Genomic DNA, 5,688 nt, shown 5'->3' with positions numbered 1-5,688 from the left:
AGTGATGGAGCAGTGAGAGAGGACGGGGGATATAGCTCAGTGGGGGAGCAGTGACGGATCGCAGGGATATAGTTAAGTGGTGGAGCAGTGATAGAGGACGGGGATATAGCTCGTTGATGGAGCAGTGATAGAGCACGGGGATATAGTTCAGTGGTGGAGCAGTGATAGAGGACGGGGATATAGTTCAGTGGTGGAGCAGTGATAGAGGACGGGGATATAGCTCGGTGATGGAGCAGTGAGAGAGCACGGGGATATAGTTCAGTGGTGGAGCAGTGATAGAGGACGGGGATATAGCTCAGGGGTGGAGCAGTGATAGAGCACGGGGGATATAGCTCAGTGATGGAGCAGTGATAGAGCACGGGGGATATAGCTCAGTGGGGGAGCAGTGACGGATCGCAGGGATATAGCTCAGTGATGGAGCAGTGATAGAGCACGGGGTATAGTTCAGTGGTGGAGCAGTGATAGAGGACGGGGATATAGCTCGGTGTGGGGCAGTGATAGAGGACGGGGATATAGTTCAGTGGTGGAGCAGTGATAGAGGACGGGGATATAGTTCAGTGATGGAGCAGTGATAGAGCACGGGGGATATAGCTCAGTGGGGGAGCGATGATAGAGGACGGGGATATAGTTCAGTGGTGGAGCAGTGATAGAGGACGGGGATATAGCTCAGGGGTGGAGCAGTGATAGAGGACGGGGATATAGCTCAGTGATGGAGCAGTGATAGAGCACGGGGGATATAGCTCAGTGGGGGAGCAGTGACGGATCGCAGGGATATAGCTCAGTGATGGAGCAGTGATAGAGCACGGGGTATAGTTCAGTGGTGGAGCAGTGATAGAGGACGGGGATATAGCTCGGTGATGGAGCAGTGATAGAGGACGGGGATATAGTTCAGTGGTGGAGCAGTGATAGAGGACGGGGATATAGTTCAGTGGTGGAGCAGTGATAGAGGACGGGGATATAGCTCAGTGATGGAGCAGTGATAGAGCGCGGGGATATAGTTCAGTGTGGAGCAGTGACGGATCGCAGGGATATAGCTCAGTGGTGGAGCAGTGATAGAGCACGGGGGATATAGCTCAGTGGGGGAGCAGTGATAGAGGACGGGGATATAGTTCAGTGGTGGAGCAGTGATAGAGGACGGGGATATAGTTCAGTGGTGGAGCAGTGATAGAGGACGGGGATATAGCTCAGTGATGGAGCAGTGATAGAGCACGGGGGATATAGCTCAGTGGGGGAGCAGTGACGGATCGCAGGGATATAGCTCAGTGATGGAGCAGTGATAGAGCACGGGGTATAGTTCAGTGGTGGAGCAGTGATAGAGCACGGGGTATAGTTCAGTGTGGAGCAGTGACGGATCGCAGGGATATAGCTCAGTGGTGGAGCAGTGATGGAGCGCGGGGATATAGCTCGGTGTGGGGCAGTGAGAGAAATGCAGCTGAATAGCAAAACAGGATACTGGCACACAGGTGGGAGGAGGGGTTATATCTCCGTGGTAGACCATTTGACTGCAGATCGGGAGATCCCTGGCTCAAATCTAAGTGTCCTTTTCCCCTGTTTTTCTTTGTCCTATTTCACTTTTTTTTGTAAATTAAAAAGAAAAGACTCCCTGCTGTTAATTGTGAAATACAATTCTTTTTTCAACAAATTAAAAGTGAAATCTAAGTTGAAATGGTATGCAAACTTCACCTGGTTACTGTTACCACTGTGTAGGAGGCTGGACTGGCTTGTAGTGAGTACCTAGGGGTACTTGCACCTTGCACCAGGCCCAGTTATCCCTTATTAGTGTATAGGGTGTCTAGCAGCTTAGGCTGATAGATAATGGTAGCTTAGCAGATCAGCTTAGGCTGAACTAGGAGACGTGTGAAGCTACTACAGTACCACTAGTGTCATATGCACAATATAATAAGAAAACACAATACACAGTTATACTAAAAATAAAGGTACTTTATTTTTATGACAATATGCCAAAGTATCTTAGAGTGTACCCTCAGTGAGAGGATAGGAAATATACACAAGATATATATACACAATAGCAAAAATATGCAGTATAGTCTTAGAAAACCGTGCAAACAATGTATAGTTACAATAGGATGCAATGGGGACACATAGGGATAGGGCCAACACAAACCATATACTCCAAAAGTAGAATGCGAACCACGAATGGACCCCAAACCTATGTGACCTTGTAGAGGGTCGCTGGGACTGTAAGAAAACAGTTAGGGTTAGAAAAATAGCCCACCCTGAAAAGTGAGTGCAAAGTGCACTAAAGTTCCCCAAAGAGCACAGAAGTCGTGATAGGGGAATTCTGCAGGAAAGACACAAATCAGCAATGCAACAACGATGGATTTCCAAACGAGGGTACCTGTGGAAGAAGGGGACCAAGTCCAAAAGTCACAAGCAAGTCGGAGATGGGCAGATGCCCAGGAAATGCCAGCTGTGGGTGCAAAGAAGCTGCTACTGGACTGTAGAAGTTGAAGATTCTGTGGGAACGACAAGGGCTAGAGACTTTCCCTTTGGAGGATGGATGCCGCACGCCGTGGAGAGTCGTGCAGAAGTGTTTTCCTGAAGAAAGACCGCAAACAAGCCTTACTAGCTGCAAGTCGTGCGGTTAGGGCTTTTGGATGCTGCTGTGGCCCAGGAGGGACCAGGATGTCACCAATTGCGTCTGGGGACAGAGGGGGCGTCAAGCAAGACAAGGAACCCTCTCAGAAGCAGGCAGCACCCGCAGAAGTGCCGGAATAGGCACTACAAAGAGGAGTGAAATGGTGCTCACCTGAAGTCTCACAAAGGAGTCCCACGTTGCCGGAGGACAACTTAGAAGGTCGTGCAATGCAGGTTAGAGTGCCGTGGACCCAGGCTTGGCTGTGCACAAAGGATTTCCGCCGGAAGTGCACAGAGGCCGGAGTAGCTGCAAAAGTTGCGGTTCCCAGCAATGCAGTCTGGCGTGGGGAGGCAAGGACTTACCTCCACCAAACTTGGACTGAAGAGTCACTGGACTGTGGGAGTCACTTGGACAGAGTTGCTGGATTCAAGGGACCTCGCTCGTTGTGCTGAGTGGAGACCCAGGGTACCGGTGATGCAGTTCTTTGGTGCCTGCGGTTGCAGGGGGACGATTCCTTCGACCCACAGGAGATTTCTTCGGAGCTTCTAGTGCAGAGAGGAGGCAGACTACCCCCACAGCATGCACCACCAGGAAAGCAGTCGAGAAGGCGGCAGGATCAGCGTTACAGAGTTGCAGTAGTCGTCTTCGCTACTTTGTTGCAGTTTTGCAGGCTCCCAGCGCGGTCAGCAGTCGATTCCTTGGCAGAAGGTGAAGAGAGAGATGCAGAGGAACTCGGATGAGCTCTTGCATTCGTTATCTAAGGAATCCCCAAAGACAGAGACCCTAAATAGCCAGAAAAGAGGGTTTGGCTACTTAGGAGAGAGGATAGGCTAGCAACACCTGAAGGAGCCTATCAGAAGGAGTCTCTGACGTCACCTGCTGGCACTGGCCACTCAGAGCAGTCCAGTGTGCCAGCAGCACCTCTGTTTCCAAGATGGCAGAGGTCTGGAGCACACTGGAGGAGCTCTGGGCACCTCCCAGGGGAGGTGCAGGTCAGGGGAGTGGTCACTCCCCTTTCCTTTGTCCAGTTTCGCGCCAGAGCAGGGCTGAGGGGTCCCTGAACCGGTGTAGACGGGCTTATGCAGAAATGGGCACCATCTGTGCCCATGAAAGCATTTCCAGAGGCTGGGGGAGGCTACTCCTCCCCAGCCCTAACACCATTTTCCAAAGGGAGAGGGTGTAACACCCTCTCTCTGAGGAAGTCCTTTGTTCTGCCTTCCTGGGCCAGGCCTGGCTGGACCCCAGGAGGGCAGAAACCTGTCTGAGGGGTTGGCAGCAGCAGCAGCTGCAGTGAAACCCCAGGAAAGGCAGTTTGGCAGTGCCAGGGTCTGTGCTAGAGACCCGTGGGATCATGGGATTGTGCCAACTATGCCAGGATGGTATAGAGGGGGCAATTCCAGGATCATAGACATGTTACATGGCCATATTCGGAGTTACCATTGTGAAACTACATATAGGTAGTGACCTATATGTAGTGCACGCGTGTAATGGTGTCCCCGCACTTACAAAGTCCGGGGAATTGGCCCTGAACAATGTGGGGGCACCTTGGCTAGTGCCAGGGTGCCCACACACTAAGTAACTTAGCACCCAACCTTTACCAGGTAAAGGTTAGACATATAGGTGACTTATAAGTTACTTAAGTGCAGTGTAAACTGGCTGTGAAATAACGTGGACGTTATTTCACTCAGGCTGCAGTGGCAGGCCTGTGTAAGAATTGTCAGAGCTCCCTATGGGTGGCAAAAGAAATGCTGCAGCCCATAGGGTTCTCCTGGAACCCCAATACCCTGGGTACCTCAGTACCATATACTAGGGAATTATAAGGGTGTTCCAGTATGCCAAAGTAAATTGGTAAAATTGATCACTAGCCTGTTAGTGACAATTTGAAAGAAATGAGAGAGCATAACCACTGAGGTTCTGAATAGCAGAGCCTCAGTGAGACAGTTAGTCATAACACAGGTAACACATACAGGGCACACTTATGAGCACTGGGGCCCTGCCTGGCAGGGTCCCAGTGACACATACAAATAAAACAACATATATACAGTGAAATATGGGGGTAACATACCAGGCAAGATGGTACTTTCCTACACACTTTACATGCCAACAAACCCGATTCAGACGGGAGACGCCCGATTTTAATCCAAAAATTTCTTTATTTTAGCTGCCCCCGCCTGAAACTGCCTCTACAACAGCGTAAGTCAAGGGGAAAATACATCCTCCCCATTTTTATAAAAAAAAAAAATCCCCACTTGCCAGTTGTAAAATGCTGACGTGTGTCAGCGTGACAATAAGAGAAAACTGGATTTGTGCAGAATAGTGGACCTGGTGTGTACTCTGTGTGTAAATAGGCTCCAGTTTACACGAGATTTAAAGCCTGTCCTTTCAAACCTCCGAGTAATGACACGTCACTCCTGTTTCACCCCTTCCTGCATTCTACTGCTTTGTCTTGTGAAATCTGTAAAGAGGTGAAGCGAAGGAGCTTAAAAACCGTGGCCCGTATTTATACTTTTTTTAGCGCCGCATTTGCGCCGCTTTTTGACGGCTAACGGCGCAAACCTACAAAATACAATGGTATTTTGCAAGTTTGCGCCGTTTTTGCGTCAAAAAACGACGCAAATGCGGCGCTAAAAAAAGTATAAATACACAAATTTCAGTTTAGTCAGAGTGAAATGACAACATTTACAATGGCCTTCAAGTTGTTGGAAGATATGATTGGAAAGCGGATGTTTCTTTGAGGGACCAGTCAACTACTGTTTAAATCCAGGTTTTTACAAGTAATCATGTGAAATTCCTTAAAAAATAAAAAAGTAGGGGACACCCGGTTTTGAACCGGAGACCCCTTGATCTGCAGTCAAATGCTCTACCACTGAGCTATATCCCCGTCTTCTCTTGTATCCTTCACCTAGTCTTCTGTCATTATCGCACCATCCACTAGTATGTACTGGATGTAATAGCGCATTACCACTGACCGGCATTCTCGTCCCCTGACACTATAACTGCACACTGAGATATACCCCTTGCTCCATCACTCATCCACGGTGAGCTATACCCCCTGCTCCATCACTCAGCCACACTGCTCCATCACTCAT

The 5,688-nt window shown here is 49.4% G+C and overlaps 1 non-coding gene across 1 annotated transcript; it reads right to left on the bottom strand.

The window, feature by feature from the left end:
- Positions 1 to 5,408: 5,408 nt before the first annotated feature.
- Positions 5,409 to 5,480, bottom strand: TRNAC-GCA (transfer RNA cysteine (anticodon GCA)). The gene has a single exon. It is a non-coding gene; the product is annotated as a tRNA-Cys (tRNA).
- Between the last annotated feature and the right edge of the window lie 208 nt (positions 5,481 to 5,688).

This window comes from Pleurodeles waltl, unplaced genomic scaffold (genome assembly GCF_031143425.1).
Source record: "Pleurodeles waltl isolate 20211129_DDA unplaced genomic scaffold, aPleWal1.hap1.20221129 scaffold_39, whole genome shotgun sequence".
Classification (NCBI taxonomy): domain Eukaryota; kingdom Metazoa; phylum Chordata; class Amphibia; order Caudata; family Salamandridae; genus Pleurodeles; species Pleurodeles waltl.
This window is presented reverse-complemented; position numbering and strand designations above follow the sequence as displayed.